This window comes from Hypanus sabinus, chromosome 5 (assembly GCF_030144855.1).
Source record: "Hypanus sabinus isolate sHypSab1 chromosome 5, sHypSab1.hap1, whole genome shotgun sequence".
Lineage (NCBI taxonomy): Eukaryota > Metazoa > Chordata > Chondrichthyes > Myliobatiformes > Dasyatidae > Hypanus > Hypanus sabinus.
The window spans coordinates 169,068,650-169,095,355 of NC_082710.1; positions in this window are offsets into that span (position 1 = coordinate 169,068,650).

Consider the following 26,706-nt stretch of genomic DNA (forward strand, 5'->3'; position numbering starts at 1 on the left):
ACTTGATAGAGGTATTTAAAATAATGAGGGGGATAGATAGAGTTGTCGTGGATAGGCTTTTTCTATTGAGAGTAGGGGAGGTTCAAACAAGAGGATATGAGTTGAGAGTTAGGGGCCAAAAGTTCAGGGTTAACGCGAGGGTTAACCCTGAGGTTAACGCGAGGGTCCTAAAGCTTCCTTTACCCTAAGGTGCTTAATCGCCTTAAGGTGTGGATAGTATGGAGGGCTGTCAGAGGTTACAGCAGTACATAGATAGGCTGCAAAACTGGTCTGAGAAGTGGCAGATGGTGTTCAGCCCATCTAAGTGTGAGGTGGGATCTTGGGTTTCAAGTACATAGGACGCTAAAAGCGTCTGCGCAGGATGACTCTGTGGTTAAGAAGGGCGTACGGTGCATTGGCCTTCATCAATCGTGGAATTGAATTTAGGAGCGGAGAAGTAATGTTGTAGCTATATAGGACCCTGGCCAAACCCAACTTGGATTAGTGTGCTCAGTTCTGGTCGCCTCGCTCCAGTAAGGTTGTGGAAGCCATGGAAATGGTGCAGAGGAGATTTACAAAGATGTTGCCTGGATTGTGGAGAATGCCTGATGAAAACTGTTTGAGTGAACTCGGCCTTTTCTCATACACAGTCATGACCCCTCCTAGGGAACAGGACGTAGAGACGGGATTCGTACACAGTACACTGAGAGACAGTTCTCCACTCAAGGTAGTGGCAAACAGCAAGATCTACCCAGCGGAGTCGAGGACACAAAGAGACCATTCTAACACAAGGTTGCGGCAAACAGTCGGACCTACCCAGCGAAGGCGAGGAGACAAAGAGACAGTTTCAAACAACGATAGACTGTTCCTTATCCAGACACAGTTCGGCTCCGGTCTTGCTGCGGTGGTGGAACTTAGCAGTGATGCAGGCGAGGTTGCAGGCAAGACTTCAGAAGGAAGGGAAGGGAACAGTCCAGCCGATGAATCTGAACCCAGGAGCTATTTTTGTAGCCAGCCCAAAATGAGAATCCGGTCCCTCAATTAGAGCACCCAACAGAACAAGAGGGAACCGGAAAACCTGGAGTAAGGAATAGGACCGGACCGTGAACCAGCATGCGGATTTTACGGACCGATCCATGCCAGGCTATGGAAGCCACAGAAACGGGGCAGAGGAGATTTACAAGGATGTTGCCTGGTTTGGGTAAAATGCCTTATGAAAACAGGTTGAGTGAACTTGGCCTTTCTCCTTGGAGCAACGGAGGATGAGAAGTTACCTGACAGACGTGTATAAATGATGAGAAGCATTGATCCTGTGGATAGTCAGAAGCTTTTTCCCAGGTCTGAAATGGTTGCCACAAGAGGACACAGGTTTAAGGTGCCGAGGAGTTGGTACAGAGGAGACGTTAGGAGTAATGTTTTTTACTCAGTATGGTGAGTGCGTGGAATGGGCTGCAGGCAACGGTGGTAGAGGCGGAGACAATCGGTTCGTTTAGGAAAATTTTCGATAGGCACATGGAGCTTTGAAAAATGGAGGCCTGGGGAAGTCTAGTAATTTCTAAGTTAGGGACATGTTCGGCAGAACTGTGTGGGCCGAAGGGCCCGTATTGTGATATAGGGTTTCTATGTTTTTGTGTTTCTATGAGTACTATGAGTTCAGACCTTCTGAGAGCAGATCTTTGATTAATGAAACAACCTGGTAGTCTTGCCCAATGACAAGGTTCAGAATATAGTGTTTGCTTCAGGACATCCAGGGCACTGCTATTGTCTCCCTTATTCTGCCTGTGGCGTTTTATAGAGAGAAGATTGCTATTGACTCTCCAATACCATGCTGTATGTGGTTTGTGTCTCAGTGTCATAGAGGAGGACAGACAAAACTTAGGCCTGGACACTGTATATGATGGATGTGTGACTAGTGGGGTGGTAATTGAGGACATTAAGAACTGTATGTCTGGGTTGGCGGCGCGAGGATGGTGCGAGGACAGATGTGCGCAAAATAGCAGAGATGTGGGTGAGAGACAACTACTCTGGATTGGGTTTTGTGCAATAAATTGGAATTAATTAGAGAGTTTAAGGTAAAATAACCTTAAAGATAGTAAAGGTAGGACCAGTACAGAAAGGACGGTTTACATCTGACCTAGAGGAGGACTAATCTTCTCGCGGGAAGGTTTGTTAATGCAGCACCGTGGAGTTTAATCTAGAATTACAGGGGTGGGGAGTAGGAACCAGAATGCTAGAACAATTACTGGAAAGTTTGTTGAGGTAGTTATTGGTAAGACCTCAGACAAAGTTAATATAATGCCTTGGTAAAGGTTTTACTGCTAATGTTATAGGGTATTGCATGGAATGGACTTTCTGTAGAAGCGGTGTTTGGGTTACTGTTAGAGATAAAGGGGGCTTTGGAATGTGGGCCATCCAATCAGGGCAGAAGGTCCACTTTCCAAAACACCCCTTTGCAGGAGCGGTTTTTACTGTACCTGACACTGGTGTGAGACTTAGCCTTTGATCGGCAGAGATGAAGAGAGAAGACGCTGGTGAGAACCGGTCATAGGATTCGATCTGGTGGGAAATGTGATTCAGTGGAGCCAAGGCGCGGGAGTTGGTGAATATAGCTTTTGGAAGATATGTGCTCCAACCTGTGCACATTTGATTGTTTAATTTTATTGGCCCTTTTTCCTTTTTTTCTTTCTTTTCCTTACCAACACTTTTAAGTTAACGTTCACAAATATATTATGTTTGTATTCAGTGTGCGATTAGTTATTTCATGCTGTCGGGCTATAGCAGAACAAGAAATCACACGAATTCACACAAACCGGGGTTTGGGCGGGAGATTAATCAGAAACATGGTTTTGGTGACCAGAGTTCTATACACCCCAGCCGTAGGTGTATGCAATAAAGGTGGGTTTATTGCTACAAAATCCACGAGTTGGCTTGTTTATAAACAGGGGCAGTATGCAGTGAGGAGGGGCTGTTGATAAAGCATAGGTTCAGACAATAGGATGATTTGCAACGTAAAATGTGGACGAAACCGGAAAGGGTGAATATAGGACTGAAGGTGTTGTATTTAAATGCATGCAGTATACAGAATCATTGTGCATAGACCTAAGGGACTGCAAGGGTAAAAAGTTGCAGTGTTGTCCCCAAATTACAACGGGAGATAGACGATGCATGCCAAAAGGACAATGTTACCATAGTAATGGTGGATTTCAATATTCTGGTAGATTAGGGAAAATCAGGTTCGTGCTGAATACCAGGAGGGGAATATCTACTGTACCTAAGAAGTGGCTTTTTAGAGCAGCTCGTGGTTCAACCCACCCGGGCATCAACTATTCTCTATGAGGTGTTGTGAAAAGAACTTCATCAGCAAGCTTAAGGCAAAAGAACTCTAAGGGAGCACGTGATCATAATATGATCGATTTCACACTGAAATTTGAGGAAGAGAAGCGAAAGAGAGATGTAACAGTATTACAGTAGAGAAAGGGAATTACAGAGGTAAGAGAAAGAATTTGACCAGAATTGATTTGGAAAGAACGCCAGTGGGGATGTCAGCAGAGTAGCAATGGCTGGAATTTCTGGAAGTAATTCTGAAAGCACAGGACATAAACATCCTGTAGAGGAAGAAATATTCTAAAGGCAAGATGACAAAACCGTGGCTAACAAGAGAAGTCAAAGTCAACAGATAAGCCAAAGAGAAGGCATATAATAGAGGACAAATTAGTAGGAATTTCGAGGATTGAAAAGCTTTCAAAAACCAACAAAAATGAACCAAAAAGCCATTTAAAAAGTAAAGATAAAATACGAAAGTAAGCTAGCCTATAATATTAAAGAATATACCAAAAGTTTGTGCAGATTCACACAGTGTAAATAAAAGGCAAGAGTGGATGTTGGACCACTAGAGAAGGATGCTGGAGTGGTAGTAATGGAGGGCAAAGAAATGGTGGAAGAACTGAATATGTGTTTTCCATCAGTTTTTACCGTGGATGACACTAGCAGTATGGTGGAAGTTGCAGGTGTCGGGGGCCATGAGGTGTGGGGCGTTAACATTACTCGGGAGAAGATTCTTGGGAAACTGAAAGGTCTGAAGATAGACAAGTCACCTGGATCAGATGGTGTGCACCCCAGACTTCTGCAAGAGGTGGCTGAAGAGATTCTAGAGGCATTAGTGATGATCTTTGAAAAATCTCCAGATACTAGTATGGTTTTGGAAGACTGGAAAATTGCAAACTTTACTTCACTCTTCAAGAAGGGAGAGAGACAGAAGAATGGTAACAACACATCAGTTTGTCTGACCTCAACGTTTGTGAAGATGTTGGAGTCGACCAGTGAGGATGAGGTCTCAAGGTAGTTGGAGGCACGTGATTATAAAGGCCGTAGCCAACATGTTTTTCTCAAGAGAAAATATTGCTTGAGAAATTAGTTAGAATTCTTTGAAGAAACAACAAGCAGAATAGACAAGGCAGAATCCGTTGATGCTGTGTACTTGAATTTTCAGAAGGCCTTTGACACACTGAGGCTGCTTAACAAGCTACGAACAAATGGTATTACAGGAATGATTCTAGGATAAAGCAGTGGCTGATTGGCAGGATGCAAAGAGTGGGAATAAAGGTTGGTTGCTGATGACTAGTGGTGTCTCACAGGGATCTTTGTTGGGACAGATTCTTATTACGTTATATGCCAATGATTTGGGTGATGGAATGGATAGTTTTGTGGTAAAGATTGCAGACGATATGAAGATAGGTGGAGGGGCAGGTAGTTTTCTCGAAGTAGAGAGGCTACAGACGGACATAGGCAGTTTAAGAGAATGGCCAAAGAAGTCATAGATGGAATACATTGTTGGGAAGTGTATGGTCATTTACTTCGGTAGAAGGAATGAAACGGTTGGTCATTTTCTAAATTAAGAGAAAATACAAAAATACTGAGGATAAATCGACTTGGGCGGCTTTCTGCAGGATTTCCTAAAGATTAATTTGCAAGTCGAGATTGTGGTGAGGCAGGCAAATTGGATGTTGTGTTTAATTTCAAGAGGACTAGAATATAAAGGCAAGGATGTAATGTTGGAACTTTATAAAACATTGGGGAGACTTCACATGCAGTATTGTGCGCAATGTCAGGACTTATCTTAGAAAGGACGTGCTGAAACTGGAGAGGGTTCAAAGGAGGTTGAGGAAAATGATCCCATGATTGAATGGTTTGCTACATGAAAGACGTCTGATGAAAATCAGCCCATGTCCCTGTATTCCGGACTGGAACACAACCTACACCGCGATTGCTTTCGTTGTGCCCGCAGTTATCCTCTATATGATCTGCGCTTTCTTGGATCCGGATTCACAGAGAGTGCTGAAGTGTGGGCCAGGCTGTATCCGTCCTCGCAGAGAGACCAGCGGTTCCTGTAAGGTCCAGTGCCCCTGTATTCAATGTTGTTTTCCAACGAAGACATTGGTGAAAGTAGGGATGCCATCTGTCTTATGGATCGTCAGTGTATTTCTGGACGGGAGTTACTACACAGACTCGAAGCTGTGGCTTCGAGTCTGTGACTGTAAGGGTTCTGCACTCGGGCCCGCGAATATGCCCGCATTGTTGATGTTGCATAACGACTGCGTGTTACCGGGAAGCCGGTCAGAACTGGAACTGGACTGGAGCTTGGGACGTAGAGGTTTCAGCACAAAGGGACCTGATGGGTAGATTTTCCACATAGAGGGTGGTGATTGTATGGAAAAAACAGCAAGACATGGAGATAAAGGAGCGTACAATTAGACTCTAGCCCATTGTATCTGAACCAAATTGTGGCAGACGGACTTAGTGCGAGCAAATAGCTCTAGGTTGATGGCATTGACCGGGTGGGTGGACGATGGTGTAGTTCTTGTATTCAGCGGTGCTATGATTGTCCGTCTTCTGATGCTTCAGTGCACGACCTCTGGGACAGAAATAAATCATCTTATTTATTGAACTGGTTATCAATCACCTATCCCTCTGTCTGTCTGTTATCTGTTTATGCATTTATTTACTTATTTCTCCGTTTAACTATATATCTGTTTGTTCACTTATTAATTTCTTATTATTTATTTAGTTATTTCTTAGTTGACTTAATTATTGATTGTTTGTCTATTTATGCCTATATTTGTTTTCATTTATCAATCGCATTTGCGTATTTTTATTCATTTATTCATCTATTTGTTTGTTTACCAGTTTATGTCATCAGAATAGCCATAGAAGTTACGGGGCGAGAAAAGAAGTACTGAGGTAAAAGATGACCTGTTTAGCGGAAAAATTCATGATCTTGCTGAACGGTCGAAGGTGACGTCATTGAAAACGTAAACTTGATCTTATTGAACAACAGACATAAAGATATCTGTCTGCTTCGGTCTCTTAGCGTCTTTTTTTTCAATCCCAACAGATGATTGGAGTCATTTTGTTGGCGGCGACCATGACTCTGCTGGTACATGTTTACTTCCTTTATACGTGGAAGTGTGGCTATTGCACTGAGGAGGGATATTACGAGGCAATCTATCAGAACATGCTGGAGAAGATGGAAATGCAAGAATTGGAGAATAAATTGAACGAAGAATTGGAAAATAAAGCAAAAGAATATACAAAAGATTCAGCCAAAGATTTCATTGCTAAACTGAAGCTCGGTAAGCCTAAGCGGAAGATTCAGCGACCCAACGTACCAGCGGATAGTATGGATGAGACCATATCAATGACGTCTGTCCAGTAGCAACCCCCGATAGGTCACTAGATGACTACAACTCAACCAAAGCAGCATTTCCATTCGCAATACTGCCTGATCAAAACTGGAGACTGAAACAACTGTAACAAATCAGGAACCCGAAATTAAAAAGTTATGTCTCAAAAAACTCAATAAAAGTTTCCTCACTAAAGGCCACGAGTTAGAGCGCAGAACCGTGGGGGGCAGGGGGTGGATTGTAAAATCACAGTTAACACGCCACTACGGTATGATGTGCAAGACCAGTGAGTTCCTTGCTGTTCTCGGGCAGAGAGATTAAACAAGAGACCGAGGAAAGTGATAAATTTAAACTGAAAATAGATGAATATTTGGCAGATGGACAAATTGAAGTTTAGGGGATTTGGAACAGAAGAGTGTTTGATGCCTGGGGCATATCAGCCATGATCATATTGAATAGCCGGGCAGATCTGAGGAGTCTGTCGCTGCCCCTGCTCACGATTTAGAGTGTTTAGAGTGAAAGAGAGAACGAGATGACCACCGATAAGAAATTGATGCAACCAAGTCCTGAGTCAAATGTTGCGGAGTTATAAAACTCTGTTGCAAACACGAGGAAGTCTGCAGATGGTGGAAATTCGAGCAACACAGAAAATGCTGGAGGCGGCCAGGGAGATGATGTGAGAAAGGGAAAAGGGGATCAGAAATGGTTGGGCGGCATTACCGGAAGTTTGACAAAGCGATGTTCGTGCCATCAGATTGGTGGCTACTTAAATGGAATATAAGGTGTTCCTCCTCCAACCTAACAGTGGCCCTATCACAACAGTGGAGGAGGCCATTGATGGTCATATCAGAACGGGAATGGGAAGTAGAGTTCAGATGGGTGGCCAGTGGGAGATCCCGTTTGTTCTGGCGGACCGAGCGTAGATGCTCGGCGAAGTGGTCTCGAAATCTACATCGGGTCTTACCGATGTACAGGATGCCACTCCGGGATCACTGAACAGAGTAAATGAACCGAACAGACTCAGAGGGGAAGTGTCGTTTCAACTGGAAGGACTGTTTAAGGCCCTGGATACTGTGTTGGATCAGCTGAAGGATCAGATAACACCCACCCGACCTTCTAGAGTCGTTAATCTCGTGTGCTTGCTGTTCAGTCTTGACAAGTTTATATTGACTGGCGCGATTGTTTAAAATGCTTCAGATGTTCATTTGGAATTCCTGTGAATAAACTGCAGTTTCTGTCTCAACACGGGAGTCTGTCGTTCCTCCACTGGGGTTCAGTCGTTTATCATCGCACACCCTGACACCCAAGCATAACCCACACAGAGAGTTAAGGCAATCATTACAACGGTGCTCAGTCTGATCATCATCTACCGGAGGATCTCAACCCACCTCCCTTACTATTAAACACAACGGCTCCTTCACTGATATGCAGATACCGTTTCAGGAACGGGCTACTTAAGATTAATTCTCCTGGATAATACCATTCTCCGGTAGACTAAGACAAGCAGGGTAGGGTCTGTGGTCAATTCAAAATTGATAAAATGGAATTCAATGGAAAACCTTCTAATTTTGGAGAAATAATTCACAGAAAGAAAGACGCTGTGTTTGGCAGAGGTCAATTGCTCTAACCGCAGGATGCAGTGTCAGTAAATTTGAATATGGCCCAATTGCGGGGGTGGACGGAGAGAGAGGGAGAGCGAAGGGGGGAGAGAGGGGGGAGGGGAGAGGCAGAGAAACTGAAGTGGGTCGATAGTTCACAGACTTTAATGGGAACAGAGATAGAGGGAAAGGAAACCAATAAACACTAGGACAAACAGGGCCGTTAACTAAAACTCTCAAATGGAAATCGAAGGTAACACTTCGGCTGAAAGGAATATCAAAATATAAAACGAATAGTGATAGTCTTTGACGTCAGTTGACTAGACAGTACAAATTTTGAGGCAAGGTCGAATGCGGGCAGGCAGCGAAATGTTGCTGTGCTTTGCTCAAGTGCCGACAAGGGCTAAGCAGAAAAGAATGGAATTAAATCCAGTCACAATAAAATATAATTAGCTAACATAAGCAAAATCGCCGAATCTGCTGGGCAGAGGAGTCTGTGGTTTTGAGATATAGATTACTGAATATTCAAGTTTCAAGAGTCAGAGTTGTTTATTTTTATCCTTCACCAGTCTAAAGGAAATCAGAACGCTTGCTATTCCAGGTCCGATGCCGCATTCAAAAACGCAATAAACATGAAGAACGCAATAAAAAATCGAGAACAAAATTCATATAAACATGGAAACAGTCCAACAAAACCCAATGTACAAATACCCGATTGTGGTTGGTAGCGCCGGGAGCTCATAGATGGGTAATTAATGGCTGGGGATGCTCTACAACCTGACGGCTAGGAGAAGTAACTGTTTCCAAACCTAGTAGCTGTTGCCTCTTCGCTAAAGGAGCGGGGCAAAGAGTCCATAGGCAGGGTGTGTGGGATTCTTCATTGGACACAGTAACTGGGGACAAGGAAGTGGCGGACGAACGGAAGATAGATAGACCGATAGATAGATAGATAGATAGATAGATAGATAGATAGATAGATAGATAGATAGATAGATAGATAGTTTGCATCGGTCTTCACCGTGGAGGCACACGATGAAATAGGCCAAAGTCAACATATCATTACATTGGGGGATTACTAGGCGGCTATTCATCTGCACGCAATTAACCTACCAACTCACATGTCTTTTCATTCAGGGGACAAATTGGAACTCAGGGGAAGCCCATTATTGTTACTAGGAGAAAGTGCAGACTCCGTGCAGAAATCATGACGGGCCAGAATTTCTTTAGTCAGAGGGTGCTGATATCAGTAGAATTCATGGTCATACAGCTATGGAGGCTTAGTCGTTGTGTAATTTTAAAGCTGAAGTTGATAGACTCTTGATTAGTAAGGGTGTAAAAGGTTATGGGTTTTTGCAGAAGTTTGGGGTTGAGTGGGATAATAAATCATCCATGCTGACTCTCAATGAAATGAAAATAAAAATAAATGTATAAAAGAGCTCTAAGTTTATCGGTCAGTTTCCTCTCAAGATATACCCCACCGGTAGGTTCAGACTGAACAGGTGCACGGGAGAACTAACTATATACTTCACACGAGCAACCCGTAAGGTAAAATTGGATGTTGAGGTGGAGTATAAATAATTGACCCGCAGGGGCCAGGAGTCGGGTCTCAGGCTCCACCTCATACCTCCTTCAAACATGGGACCTTGGTCAATCAAGCAGCTTCTTTCCGCTTCTGTATTACTGTGTCTGAGAACATAGAGCGGATAACGGTAGAGAATAGTCCGGGGCCCTCGGACCACTAAGTTCTACTGATTTCTTAACTTGATCGAAGAGCAATCAAATCATTCCCGCCCACAATGCTCTTCAATTTCCTTTCCGTCCACATGCCGATCTATGTAAGATATATCCTTAATATATCAGCACCTACCACCACCTCCGACAGTGAATGCCATAGACTTATGATTCTTTAGCACAGACTCAACATGCAGATTAACCTTCTGGGAATCCTGGACGAGGAATCCCGAGTCATTCTGCACCCCTGGTGTTGAATTTTCTCCACATTTAGTTAAAAGTCTGCACTTTTATTCCGTTTCCCAAAGTGCATTATCATACATTTCCCAACAGTCTATTCGATCTGCCATGTTTTGCTCATTCCTCCGATGTATCTAAGACCTTCTGCAATCACATTGCTTCCACAACACTACCTACAGCTCCACTTACCTTCGTGACATCTGCTAACTTTGCCACAAAGCCATCAGTACCATTACCTAAATCATTGACAAACAACGTCAACAGTAGCGGTGCCAATACTGATCCCTGAGGAATACCACTAGTCACTGGCAACCAACCAGAACAGGCGCTCTTTACTCCCACTCACTGCCTTCTTCCCGTCAGCCATTCCTATGCCTTTGGTAGTATCTTTCCTGTATGCCATGGGATTTTATCTTGTTAAGCAGCCTCGTATGTGGCACCTTATCAAATCCTGCAGAACATCCAAGTGAATCGCACCCACAGTCTTTTCTTTGTCCACCCTGCTCGTTACTTCCTCGAGGAACTCTAACAGATTTGTCAGGCAGGATTTCCCTCACAGAAACCATGCTAACTTTGACATTTTATCATTAGTCTCCAAGTACCCAAAAGCTTCATCCTTAATAATAGACTCCAACACTTTGACAACCACTGACGTTACGCTGGCCTATAATTTCCTTTCTTTTGGTCTCCTCTCTTCTTAAAGTGACTATTGCAATTTTCCATTCCTCCAGAACCATGGCAAAATCGAGTGATTCTTGAAAAACCATAACCAATGCATCTGCTATCTCTTCAACAACTTCTTTTAGAATTCTAGGATGTAGTCCATCTGGTCCATGTGACTTATCCATCTCATGACCTTCTGTTTGTCTAGCACATTTTTCTTTTATAATAGCAATGGCACTCGCTCCTGCTCCCAGACACTCACGGACCTCTGGCACCACTTCTTTGTCTCGTATTACTACCTCAGCGGAAACATTTTTCAGTGGTCCAATATCAACTCAAGGCTCTCTTTCATTCTTGAAATAACTGGAAAATTTTTTAATGTTCTGCTCTGTATTATTGGATTGTTTGCCCTCATATTTCATCTTTTCCCTTCTTATGGCTTTTTAAAGTTGCCTTTTGTGGAATTTAAAAACTTCCGAATCATCCAAATTTCCACTCACTTTTGCTAGATTACATTCCATTTCCTTGGCTTCTATACAGTCCTCAACTTCACTTGTCAGACACAGTCTACACCTGCTATTTGAGAAACTCTTCCTCTGTGGGACTTGCCTATCCTGCGCCTGGTTAACTATTTCCAGAAATTTCAGCCACCTCTGCTCTGCCTTCCAATCCATCTGGGCAGTCTCTTCAATCATGCCACTGGAATTGCCTTTATTACATTATGATAATGACCCACCTTATTTATGTTTCTTCCTCTCAAATTAGAATATGAGTTCCTTTACGATAGGCTACCTTATAAGATCTGGTTTATTACACAACACCCAATCTAAGACAGCATTATCCTGGTAGGCTCAAGCAGAGCCGCTCTAAAAACGATCTCGTCAGTATTTAACAAATTATCTTTCCTGTGATCTGACACTAATTTGATTTTCCCAATCCCCTTGCATATAGATGTTCCCTGTTATAACATTGACATTATTACATGCCGTTTCCACATCCCTTTGCAATCTCACCTCACATCTTGGCTACCTCTTAGAGGCCTATATATGATTCCTATAATGTGCTGTTTTAACCCTTGCAGTTTCTTAACTCCACCCGCAAAAATTCAACATTCTCTGACCTTATGTCATCTCTTTCAAAAGATGGTATTCCATCTCTTACCAACAGAGGCACACCTTTTACACCCTTACTAATCAAGAGCCTATCAACTTCAGCTTTAAATTTACCCAACGACTTGGCCTCCACGGCAGCATGACCATGAATTCCACTGATTCATCACCCTCTGACTAAAGAAATTCCAGCATGATTTCTGCGTGGAGTCTGCACCTTCTCCTAGTAACAATGATGAGCTTTCCCCGAGTTCCAATTTGTCCCCTGATCGAAAAGACATATGAGCCTGAATGGCAGAATACGAGGGTACGACATTCGGATGTGAAGAAAAGATGAATGTGAGATTAGTATAAATGGGTTATCGATTGGCAGCATGGACAATGTCAGTCGCAACGCCCGTTTCCCTAGTATAGACTACACATGTCCGTACAGAACCATCGGGCGTCAATGTACAGAGAAAACGAATAACTCCCAGAGGCCAGGGCCGAGTCTCAGACACCTCCTTAGACCTCCCTCGAAAGTGGGACCTTTGTCATTCAGAAAGCGATGGAGCTCGTATCCCCGGGTATTCTATGCTAAACCACTTCCAAATATACATACTTATTACACATGTTTATTATACACGCTTGGAATTAATGATAGTTTTGGTAGAACAGCTTGCCAAACTGGTTCTGGACGTACTGAATGATTTTATCGACACGAATGAAATCGACACGGATACCAACGCCTACCCTACCATTTTGGGAGATTTTAGGCAGGCCAGCTTGATAAAGTCAATAAAAATTAGTATTAGTAAAACATCAACAGTACCAAAGGAAATAACACTTTGGAGCACTGTTCCACTAAGTTCAAGAGCCTACCGTGCCATCCCATGCCGCACTTAGGTAGGTCTGATCAGCTGGCTGTACTTCTACTTCCCGAGTGTAGGCAGACACTGAAGACTACAGCGCCAGTAGTGAGGTATGGACCTGAAAGGTACATGAGCGCTTACAGGACTGCCTTGAATCAGTGGACTAGACTGTGCTCAGAGAGTCATCTTCAAGCCTAGATGAGTATGTTAGAGCTGTCACCTACCTCATAAAAACCTCTGTGGATGAGTGTCTGCTTACAAAAACTTACCATACGTTCCCAACCAAACGCCATCGATGATCCAGAAAGTTCGTAGTATGCTGAAGGCTATATCTATGGTACTTAAGTCTGGTGACCCAGGTTTGTACAAGAAAACCAGGAATGGACTTGCGGAGGGCTACTTCAAGAGCTAAGGAACAATTCTGGGAGAGGTTGGAAGCAGTATTGGATGGACACGAACTCTGACAAGGATTGCAGGCCACTACCTCCTTCAAAGCAAAACCAAAGATCACGAATGGCAGCGATACTTGACTAGCAGGCGAGCTCAACGACCTTTGTGCTCTCTTTGAAAGGTAGGCTAAAACCACAGAAAAGACGATCCCTGCTGCATACGATGACCCTGTGATCTTTACCTCGGAGATCGACGTCAAGCTGCCTTTCACGAGGAAGACCCCTCATGAGTCTCTGTAAACTTGTGCCAACCAACTGACGGGAGTATTCACAGACATTTTTGAATCTCTCACTGCTACAGTCAGGAATTCCCACCTGCTTCAAGAGGACAACATTAATACCAGTGCCCGAGAAAGGCAGAGTGAGCTTCCTCAATGACAACTGTCCTTTCGCATCTCCTCAAAGTTAGCCTTTCTCCAATTAAAAATGTCAACCCTGGGTACAGTCCTCCCTTCTCCATAATTATACTGAAGCTAATGGCATTATGATCACTGGACCCCAAGTGCTCCACAAAACATACCACTGTCAACTGACCTATCTCATTCCCGAACAGGAGATCCAACTCTGCCCCATCTTTAGTTTGTACCATCTTTAGTATTGCTGCAAAATCTGTCATGCACACATTTTACAATCTCCAAACCATTCAGACCTTTTACAGAATCGGCTTCCCAGTCTATGTGTGGAAAATTAAAATCTCCCACAATCACAACCTTGTGCTTACTACAAATATCTGCTATCTCCTTACAAATTTACTCCTCGATTCTCGCTCCCCATTAGATGGTCTATAACACACCCCATTAAGTGTTACTACACCATTCTTACTCCTCAAATCTACCCAAACAGCCTCCCTAGACGAGCCCTCTAATCTATCAGGCCAAAGCACAGCAGTAATACTTTCTCTGACAAGCAATGCAACACCTCCCCCTCATGCCCCTCAGATTCTATCACACCTGAAGCAACGACATCCAGGCATATTTAGCTGCCAATCACACCCCTCCTGCAACCATGTTTCACTAATATCTACAACATCATATTTCCAGATATCAATCCGTGCTCTAAGCACATCCACCTTTCTTACAATGCTCCAAGCATTAAAATAAATACACTTAAGGAATTCTCCACATCGTACTATCTGTTTAACCCTAATGGTGCAAACAACTTTACTATCTTCTTTTCCTTCCTTCTCCCTTACATCGCCTATCCTTTCCTGCCTATCCTCCCTCACACACTGTGTCCCAGCTTTCTCTATTTGTGAACTCTCCTCCTCTCTTCTCATCTTTTCAATTTGATTCCCACCCCCCAACCATTCTAGTTTAAAGTCTTCCCAGTAGCCTTAGCAAATCTCCCCGCCAGGATATTGGTCCCCCTTGGATTCAAGTGCAACCCGACCTTTTTGTACAGGTCACACCAGTCCCAAAAGAGGTCCCAATGATACAGAAACTTGAATCCCTGCCCCCTGCTCCAATCCCTCAGCCACGAATTTATCCTCCACCTCGTTCCATTCCTACTCTGACTGTCGCACGGCACAGGCAGTAATCCCGCGATTACTACCTTTGTAGTCCTTCGTCTCAACTCCCTCCCTAACTCCCTATATTCTCCTTTCAGGACCTCTTCCCTTTTCCTACCTATGTCATTAGTACCTATATGTACCATGACCTCTGGCTCTTCACCCTCGCACTTCAGGATATCTTGGACGCGATCAGAAACATCCCGGACCCTGGCACCAGGGAGACAAATACCTGTGTCAGAATGCTGTACTTGACTCAGCACTTAACCCATCATTCTTAGGGTCTTGATCGACAGACTACAGAACCTATGCCTCTGTACCTCTCTCTGGAACTTAATGCTCGTCTTCCCAACTGGAATACCACGATCTGTGGAGACTGGAGATAATATCTCCACCTCACTGTCAATTCACACTAGCTTGCCATAGGGATGTGGGCTGAGCCCATTGCTCTATTCCGTGCGCCCATGACTGTGGTGGTCAGGCATAGCTCAAACAATATCTATAAACTGACAGAAAATTAAAGTATGCCTACGTATGTATTAACAACCATTGTTGGCAGAATTTCAGATGGTGTTGAAAGGGCGTACATGTGAAAGAAATGCCAGTTCGATGAGTGGTGTCGCAACAACAACCTTGCACTCAGCGTCAGCGAGATCAAAGAGCTGATTGTCGACAGCAGGAAGGGTACGACGAGAGAACACGAACCAATCCTTGCAGAGGGGCCAGAAGTGGAAAGGGTGAGCAATTTCAAGTTCCTGGTTGTCAATATCTCCGAGGACCTAACCTGGTCTCAACATACTGATGCAGCTATTGTTGCGGGTGGGGGTTGGGGGGTGACTGAGGAGAACCCACGTGCAGGACTCCGGCTCGTCAACAGAGTTGGGGAGGCTGGCGTAGACCTGAACGTAGAACATGAAACTGGAGGAATCTTGACAAGGAGACGGGATCTACAGGGACTATCGAGAAACTAGTGTGGAACTTAGAATTAACGGTTCCAATCAGACTAGGGAACGAAGTATCACACGAGAATTGACTATCAAACTGGCAATCTGTGATCGTGTCGCCGTGGTATTTATTCCCCAGTCTTTGATGAGAAGTCGGTGTATGGCAATTAGGTAAACAAACAACATGTGACTGAAATTGGAGCAAAATCAGGGAGAAAGAAGTGTTAAAGGGGAACGGCCAACCAGAACCATGACAGCTATTAAGAAAGTAAAACAGCGGGTATATTTCATTAGCAGCTTGAGGAGATTTGGTTTGTCAACTAAAACTCCCGAAATCCTCTACAAATGTACCGTGACACACTCAACGATTCAGGAACAGCTTCTTCCCCTCTGCTATCAGATTTCTAAACAGATACTTAACCAGTCACGACTTTATTTTTCTGTTATAGAGAAATACTTCCTTAAATTTACTTTTTATAACCATATAACAATTATAGCACGGAAACACGGCATCTTGGCCCTTCTAGTCCGTGCCGAACGCTTATTCTCAATTAGTCCCACTGACGCGCACTCAGCCCATAACCTTCCATTCCTTTCCTGTCCATATACCTCTCCGATTTTGCTTTAAATGACAATGACAATACCGAACCTGGCTCTAACACTTCTACTGGAATACTATTTAATAGGCGTACTTTAATTTTCTTAATGTAAATCAGTTTTGCCTCTATATTTATTTATCAGGTATTCCATTGTACTGCTGCTGTAACAAATTTTACGGCAAATGCTGATAATATTAAAAATGAATCTAATTATCACGTACCCTTTATGATAAGAAATGCAGCATTTCTTGACTCTAATTTCTGACATTAGCCAGGACAGTTAGAAACTTGGAAAAAATACAGCACAATTCAGGCCTTTTGGCCCACAAAGGTATGCCGAACATATCGCTACCTTAGAACTACCTAAGCTTTACCCATAGCCCTCTATTTTTCTAAGCTCCATGTAGTCATCCTGGAGTCTCTTAAAACTCCCTATCGTTTCTGCCTCCACCGTCGCCGCCGGCAGCCCATTCCACGCACTCACCATTCTGTCTGCGTATAAAAATTTACCCCTGACATCTCCTCTGTACCTACTTCCAAGCACCTTAAAACTGTGCCCCTCGTGCTAGCCATTTCTGCCCTGTGGAAAAGTCTCTGACTATCCACACGATCCATGTCTCTCATCTTATACACCTCTTTCAGGTCACCTCGCATCCTCTGTTATGCCAAGGAGAAAAAATCGAGTTCACTTAACCTGTTCTCATAAGGCATGCTCCCCATTCCAGGCAACAGCAAACATCCTTGTAAATCTCCGTTGCATCCCTCTATGGTTTCCACGTCATTCCTAGAGTGAGGTGAACAGAATTGGGCACAGTACTCCAAGTGGGGTCTGACCAGGGTCCTATATGGCTGTAAAATTACCTCTCGGCTCTTAAACCCATCTCACGATTGATGAGGGCCAATGCACAGTATGCCTTCTTAACTATAGAGTCAACCTGCATAGCAGCTTTGAGAGTCCTTTGGACTCGGACCACAAGATCCCTCTGATTCTCCACACTTACATGAGTCTTACCATTAATGCTATATTCTGCCATCGTATTTGACGTTCCAAAATGAACCACCTGGCACTTATCTGGGTTGAACTCCATCTGCCACTTCTCAGCCCTGTTTTGCGTAGTATCAATGCCCCGTTGTAAACTCTGACAGCCCTCCAGACTATCCATATCACCTCCAACCTTTGTGTCATCAGCAAGTTTTCTAGCCCATTCCTCCACTTCCTAATTCAGGTCATTTATTAAAAATTACATAGAGTAGGGGTCTCAGAACAGATCCCTGAGGCACACCACTGGTAACCAGACTCCATACTTAATATGACTCGTCTATAACAACTCTTTGCCTTCTGAGGGCAAGCCTGTTCTGGATCCACAAAGCAACGTCCCTTTGGATCGCATCCCATTTTCTCAATAAGCCCTGCAATAAATTGGCGGATTTCTTGCTTGGTTCCCAATGAGAGGTAACCTCGTATGAAATCCTGCCGACACAGCTGGAGTCTGACTTCAGTACGAGTGAGGTAATATTTGAATTTCTCGTGGACTGTAATTTATCAAGTAGGGACCTTCTTCCGGAATAGAATGGAAGGAACATTGGTAATCAGGTGTGTAATAGAGGACTTTTTGCTGCACAGAGTCTGAGGAGGGAAGGCATATCACGATTATCACCAAATGCTGATGGGAGTTCATCATTTAGTTGCAAGGATAGCTTGGTGTGCCCGAAACGCGAGCTAACATTGTTTGGTTATGCCTGCAAGTAAATTCCACTAACTGGTTACTTCCGGAGTTCAGGAGGGAAGTGATGTAACTGACGCAGCCAACCCAAAGGCTCTGTGGCGAAGGACCAAAGTCCATGGCCCTCCCATGTCAGGTCAATGTGGAAATTCGGTTCAGTGCAGCAGACTCTGAAATACTTCACTGACTCATCGTTTAATAGGAAACATTGTAAGGGAATGCATTGAACTGTTTGATGAGTGCAGAGTCATCTACCCGTCGTATTTACTATACATTTCAATGAGGTATGATGAGGTGTGTAATGAAAAAAAAAATAATAATAACAACAACAACAACAACAACAACAATACCAGGCCTTCGAAGCAACAGCGGCAAACCGTGCATTTCAGCTCGTAGTGACTTCATAACTTTCACCACCCAGCCGTTACCAGCAGATCCTCCACGGTAGCTGTAGGTGATTCATTGTTGCTGGAGTTCCTGTAGAAAGCAGGATTCTCTCCAGGCGTGGCTGTTGAATAAATAAGGACAAAACATTGATTTTTTTGCAATAGGAACAGGGCATAGTACCAAACGATTGCTTTTCTCACCGGTCATGGAACAAGGAACAAGGAACTGTTACTTTTATATTGGATCAGTGATCAATATCCGTCCATTCAAAGGACAATTTCCAAAATTTAGATGTGTACAATAGTCTTTACGTTAGGGTTCGGGATATTCCCAGGAACAAGGGTACGAGAGGAATTAGTGGTAAGTGGCGTCATATTGTGTTGTACATAGACAGACATGATATGAATAGAAATTTGAGGTGTCGTTCTCTCTTCTGGCACATGTGTTGGTGTTCCTGCACCCATCCCACCCCACCATCCAGGCCATACTCTCTTCTCGATACCACCAGGAATTGCAGAAGCCTTAGGTCCCACACTATCAGACTTCGGAACAATAAGCAGGCGTCTGAACCAGTGTGGAGAGCTTCAATCACCACAGTTATGAATTGACCTACGACTCAAATGCAAGGACTCTTTTCAGCTTTAAGGTTCAGTATTATTTTCTATTTGCACAATATGTCTTCTTTTGAATTTTGGCTTTTTTGTCACTCATTGTTTATGATTAGTTTCTTCGCACATTCCATTTCATTTCTTTATTTTGGCCGTAACAGCCTTCAAGGAATCAAATTTTGGTATACGTACTTTGTTAATTAATGTACTTTAAACAAAGCTTGGCTTCCGGAGGAGCTCAATGCCTTTAATGATCGCTTTGAACGCCAAAACATGAAAGAAACGTCATGAACTCTCACAGCTCCCGATAGCCCTATGAGTTCAAGCCTCAGAGGCCGACGAACGAGCATCCTACAGGAGGGGAAACCCACAGAAAGAATCCGGCCCAGATGGGATCCCTCGCCGAATATTAAAGACTTCTGTTGATGAACTGGCTGAGAGTTCGCCGAGATCTTCAACTTCTTGCTTCAGCAGTCTGAGGTACCTAGCTGCTTCAAGCAGGTTTCAATTATACCTGTGCCGAAGAAGACTGTGGTAATCTGGTGCAAAGCTTCTCTTGCAGTTGCACGTACCTCCATTGTGATGAAGTACTTTGAGAGTTTGCTGACGAAACATATTAACTCCTGCCTGAGAAGCGACTTTTTCCTGCTCCCATTTGCCGACCGGTAAATCAGATTCACACCAGATACTATTTCTTTGTTTCTTCACTCAACCCTGGAGAATTTGAACAGAGAAGATGCATACGTCAGGATGCTCTTCAACAACTACATATTCATACTACAAAATCTAAAAACTAAACAATAAGCTTCAAGTCTTTGGCCTCAATACCTCCTTGTGCAATTGGATCCATGATGTCCTCACTTGCTGACACCAGTTAATTCAGACTGACATCAGTATTTCCTCCGCAATACCCATCAGTACAGGTGTATCACAAACATGTTTAATTAGCCCTCCTGCTCTACTCTTTTATACTTATGACTGCGAGGCTGAGTACAGCTCTAATGCTATATTTACGTTTGTTGACTACAACACTATCTTTGGCCGAATCCAAGTGCTGACTAATCAGCATATAGGAGGGAGACTGAAAATCTCAATGAGTGGGCGCACAATAACAACCTCTCACTCAATGTTAGTAAGACCAAGGAGCTGATAATTGACTTCGGGAGGAGGAAATGGAAGGTCCATGTGCCATTCCTTATTTAGAATCAGAGGCCAAGCAGGTCAGCATCTTCAATTACCTCGGTGTTATCATTTCAAAGGATCTGATCTGTGCCTAGCACTTAAGTGCGCTTAAGTGGGGGAGGGGGAGGGGGTCACGTGATGACGTAGGATCGAGACGTGGAAATCCAGCTCTTCCGTAAAAACCAATAAAACAAAGTTTAAGTGAAGAAGAGTTAATAAATACCTTCTAGAAACTACTTATAAACAATTCAGGACTATCTTTAGATATGCCTCCTGAACAGAAACAGAAGAGAATTACTACTTTGAAGACAGAGCTAGTTGGCGGGAAAAGAGGCCCTGCCGTTTTGGCGGAGCCTCGTACTCAAGTTGGATCTCTTCCCAGCGAAATACATGTCGCCTCCGATGGTGCAGGGCAGGAGACTGCGGCAATATCAACGGTCTCTAAGAAGAAACAGCGGGAGCTGCGCATGCGTGAAGGAACGACTATGCACAAACAGGTACAAACAAAACTACAAGTTCTAGCTGCGACTGGAAGTTTAAATGAAGATGAATCTGAAATCGAATCGGACTCTCTGGAAAACACAGCTGAAGAAATAGATGAAGAAGAACAAGAACAGGAGGAAATTGAAAGTGGAAAACTTTCTGGAGACTTAAGAAAGGCCCTGATACCAAAATGCATGAATTAAAAGTAATAAAAACAGATATTAGAAATGTGAAGATTGCGCTTGATAAGGTGGTGGAAAAACAAAAGAAAACGGATAAGAAAGTTAAAAAGTTGGTAGAAAAAATGGGAGACAACACTGAAAGAATGAACAAGATGGAAGATAATATCCTTGCCTGGACATCAGAAAGAAAACGGTTGTTGGAAAAAGTAGATGTGCTTGAAAATTTCAGCAGACGAAACAATATTAAGATTGTTGGTCATAAAGAAAGTATAGAGGAAGAAGATTCAATAAAATTCTTTCAAATCTTGAAAATGGAAGAGGGAAGTTAGTTAATTGAAATCGAAAGGCTTCATAGAGGTTTAAGACCAAAGCCCCAACAAGATCAAAATCCACGATCAATCTTGATAAAATGTTTAAGATATCAAGATAAAGAAAAGAGCTTGAAGGCATCTGCTCATGGTGCTAGAATGAGAAATGGGCCATTGATGATGGAAGGGAAAATAGTTCTGTTTTATCCTGATATAAGTTACGACCTTTTAAAGAGGCGGAAGGAATTTAAATCAGTGAAAAAAATCTTATGGGAAAAGGGTTATAAATTTATATTGTGCTGCCCAGCAACACTGATAAGTTTTTTGGATGACGAAGAAAGAAGATTTTTTTACTGATCATCAGAAAGCGGAGGAGTTTATACAAGAACTTCCTGATATTCACGAGATGCGGTAAAGAGTTATGGAAATGAAATGGATTAAAGATGAAGATTGAGATAGGGATCGGATTTGATGGGCATTTATGAGTAGAAGAATATACAAATATACTTTAAGTATATGATAGAAGGGAAACAAGATTAAAACATAATTGAGAAATATTAATTGGGAGTAGAGATATTATAATTTTTTCTTCTTCACATATATATATCTATTTGTTACGGGGGAGATGGAGGAGCTTCTGATCGATTGCTGCAGGATTCACATATGTAATCATGGCGATTGCCATGACCCGTAAAACGGAGGGGGATAATGTTGTATTTCTATTCATTCGCAACATTAGTGAGGGGCTATTTTGTTTTTTTATAAATTTACTATCTATCTTTCTTCTATTTCTCTTTTTTTGCCTGGATGATTGTGGGGGGAGACATTTAGCAACATGGAGAATTTTAAAGAGATTCCCCAAGATATTAGGAATGACTAATTTACTAAATTTTTAAAGTTTTAATGTTAGTGGGCTTAATGGACCTGTGAAAAGGAAAAGAGCTTTAACATACATTAAGAAAATGAAAGGAGATATAGCTTTTTTGCAGGAAACACATTTAACAGAGACAGAGCATCAGAAATAAAAGAGAGATTGGGTTGGAAGTGTTATTGCAGCTTCATTTAATTCAAAATCGAGGGGAGTTGCAGTTTTGGTCAATAAAACCTTACCAGTTAAATACAAAATGTACCAATTGATTCCGTGGGTAGATATGTGATTATACATTGACAAATATTTTCAGAATTATGGACTCTTATGAACATCTATGCACCAAATGAAAATGATTCAAAATTCATACAAGAAGCTTTTTTGAATTTGGCCGACGCACATGATAAAATATTAATAGATGGAGATTTTAACTTTTGTTTAGACCCAATTCTAGATAGGTCAACTAAGGCTGTTACAAAATCAAAAGTAATAAAGCTAACTTTCTCATTGACGAAAGATTTAAATTTGATTGATATATGGAGAAGAATTAATCCAAGAGAAAGAGATTATTCATTTTATCAAATAGATATAAAACTTATTCAAGGATTGATTTTTTCCTATTATCAATGAATATTCAGGATAGAATGAAAAGTGTGGAACATGAAGCAGATCATTCCCCTTTGACAATGACAGTGATAATGATGGATAAGGAGGAATTGATTTACAGATGGAGATTTAATTCAATTTTATTAAAACGTTAAGATTTTTGCGATTTTATGCAAAAAACAGATCCAATTTTTTTTGGATAAAAACTCATATTCAGTTGATGACAAATTTATATTATGGGATGCGATGAAAGCATATTTGAGGGGTCAGATAATAAGTTATACTTCTAAGATTAAGAAGGAATATATGGTAGAAATTGATCAAATAGAAAAAGAGATTACAGAATTAGAAAAATAATCCCAAAGATATATGACAGAAGAAAAACGAAGACAACTTGTCAATAAGAAGTTACAATATAATACACTTCAGACATATCGAACAGAAAAAGTAATTATGAGAACTAAACAGGGATATTACGATTTAGGTGAAAGATCACATTAGATTCTTGCGTGGCAGTTGAAAACAGAGCAGGCTTCAAAAACAATAAATGCAATCAGAACAAGTGCAAATATAATTACTTATAAACCTTTAGAAATTAATGAAACTTTAAAAATTTTTTACTTCGAATTATATCAATCAGAATCACAAAATGAGATTGCTGAGATATAATTTTTTTATCACAAGTAACTCTTCCAAAATTTAATTCGGAAGAACAGAAAGGATTAGATATGCCCTTTACATTAAAAGAGGTTGAAGAAGCGTTAGGATCACTTCAGAGTAATAAATCTCCAGGAGAAGACGGTTTTCCGCCTGAATTTTATAAAAAATTCAAGTATTTATGAAATCCTCCCTTTAGGGAGTTAATATATCAAGCAGACAGAACACATTAACTTCCAAAATCTTTTTCGACAGCGATCCTAATAGTATTGCCAAAAAAAGATAGAGATCCTTTAAAACCAACATCATATAGACCTATCTCTTTGTTGAATACGGATTATAAAATAATAGCAAAAGTTTTATCTAATAGATTATCTAAATATTTACCAAAATTAAAACATATGGATCAAACAGGCTTTATTAAGAATAGTCAATCGGCGAATAATGTAACTCGGTTACTTAGCATAATTCATCTGGCACAGAAGAAGGAGGAAATGAGTGTGGCAGTTGCTTTGGATGCAGAAAAAGCATTTGATAGATTGGAATGGGACTTTTTATTTAAGGTATTGGAAAATATGCGTTAGGAAAATACTTTATAAAATGGATTAAATCCATAAATACTAGTCCCAAAGCTAAAGTAGTGACAAATGGTCAAATTTCAGAAAATTTTCAGAAGGCGTTTGATAAGGTCCCACATAGGAGATTGGTGGTTAAAGTCAAAACTCATGGCGTCGGGGGGAAGAAATTGACATGGATAGAAAACTGGTTGGCAGATAGAAAGCAAAGGGTAGCGGTGAATGGGTGTTTCTAGGAATGGCAGGTGGTGACTAGTGGGGTGCCACGGGGCTCGGTATTGGGACCACAGCTGTTTACGATTTACCTCAACGATTTATATGATACTATGCTGGGTGGCAGTGTGACATGTGATGAGGATGTCAGGAGAATTCAGGGTGACTTGGATTGGCTGGGTGAGTGGGCAGATACTTGACAGATGACGTTTAATGTGAATAAGTGTGAGGTTATCCACTTTGGGAGTAAGAACAGGAAGGCAGATTATCTGAACGGTGTAAAGTTAGGGAAGTGAGAAATACAAAGAGATCTAGGAGTCCTTGTTCATCAGTCACTGAAGGTGAATGAGCAAGTGCAGCAGGTAGTGAAGAAGGCTAATGGAATGTCGGCCTTTATTACAAAGGGAATTGAGTACAAGAGCAAGGAAATCTTGTTGCATTTGTACAGGGCCCTGGTGAGATCACACCTGGAGTATTGTGTCGAGTTTTGGTCTCCAGGGCTAAGGAAGGACATCCTGGCTGTAGAGGAAGTGCAGCGTAGATTTACAAGGTTAATTCCTGGGATGTCAGGACTGTCTTATGCAGAAAGGTTAGAGAGACTGGGCTTGTACACGCTGGAATTAAGGAGATTGAGAGGGGATCTGATTGCAACATATAAGATTATTAAGGGATTGGACAAGATAGAGGCAGGAAATATGTTCCAGATGCTGGGAGAATCCTGTACCAGAGGGCATGGTTTGAGAATAAGGGGTATGTCATTTAGGACAGAGTTAAGGAAAAACTTCTTCTCCCAGAGAGTTGTGGGGGTCTGGAATACACTGCCTCTGAAGGCAGTGGAGGCCAATTCTCTGGATACTTTCAAGAAGGAGCTAGATAGGTATCTTATGTATAGGGGAATCATGTGATATGGGGACAAGGCAGGAAACGGGTATTGATAGTAGATGATCAGCCATGATCTCAAAATGGCGGTGCAGGCTCGGAGGGCCAAATGGTCCACTTCTGCACCTATTGTCTATTGTCTATTTCAACATCATTCCAGTTAAGAAGGTCGACTAGACAAGGCTGTCCATTATCACCTGCCCTATTTGTATTGGCGATAGAACCTTTTGCTGAATTAATTAGAACCGATCCAGATATTGTGGGCTTCAGAGTTAACCAGGAGGAATACAAGATTAATTTATTTGCTGATGATATTCTGATTTATTTAACAAACCCATTGCATTCGTTGCATAAATCATCTTTTAGATTGGAAGAATATGGGAAAATATCAGGGTATAAACTGGGATAAAAGTGGAATTTTATCCCTTACTAAAGGAGATTATAGTCTTTGTCAATTAGTAACTCAATTCAGATGGCCGACAAATGGTATAAAATATTTAGGTGTAAGAGTCGATAATGATATAAAGAATTTATATAAATTAAATTATTTTCCGTTATTGAAAAAAATTCAAGAAGATCTTGATAAATGGATAATGTTACCAATAAGTTTAATAGGTAGAATTAATGCTATAAAAAGTGAATATATCTCCTAGATTACAATATTGCTTCCAAACATTACCAATACAACTGCCCTAGAAGTTTTTTCAAGAGTTGAATAAATGTGTGAGTAAGTTTCTTTGGAAAGGTAAGATGTCAAGAATATCGTTGGAAAAATTGACATGTAAATTTGACCTAGGAGGGTTACAACTCCGAAATTTTAAGAAGTATTATAAAGCAAATCAACTTAGATTTATTACATTTTTTTTGATGAAGAGAAAACGGCATGGATTAGAATAGAGCTAGACTAGATAGAAGAAAATATATCAGAAGATTTTATATATAAATGGGAATCCACATGGATAGGGGAAAAGAAAGAATCTCTTATATTAAAACATTTGATCGATTTTTGGAATAAGGTAAATGTGGATGATGAGATAAAGAAATCTTTATTAGCAAAGAGAACCCTAATACAAAATAGACTTATTCCTTTTACAATGGATAATCAATTTTTACATAACTGGTTTCAAAAAGGGATCAGATATATAGGTGATTGTTTTGAAGTAGGTATATTGATATCGTTTGATCAATTAAAGAATAAATATAAAATATCAAATAACACTCTTTTCTGTTATTTTCAATTAAAGGCCTATTTAAAAGATAAACTGGGTCAAACAATGTTAATGCCAAAGCCTAATGAAATAGAAACTTTAATTCAAAAAGGAAAAATTAAAAGAATTACGTCTTGTATGTATAATTTGATACAAAAACAGCCAATTAAACCAAGAATTCATAAGTCAAGACAAAAATGGGAAACTGATTTGAATATTGAAATTGATATATGACTATCTCTTGATAGTATCACAAATACAATAAACGTCCGACTTAGATTAGTACAATACAATTTTTTACATCAATTATATATTACACCACAAAAAATAAATAGATTAAACCCAAATTTATCTGACCAATGTTTCCGATGTAATCAAGAAATCGGTACTTTTTTACACTCGACTTGTTCATGTTTTAAAATTCAACCTTTGTGGATAAATCTAAGACTTTTACTGAAACAAATTATTGGAATACA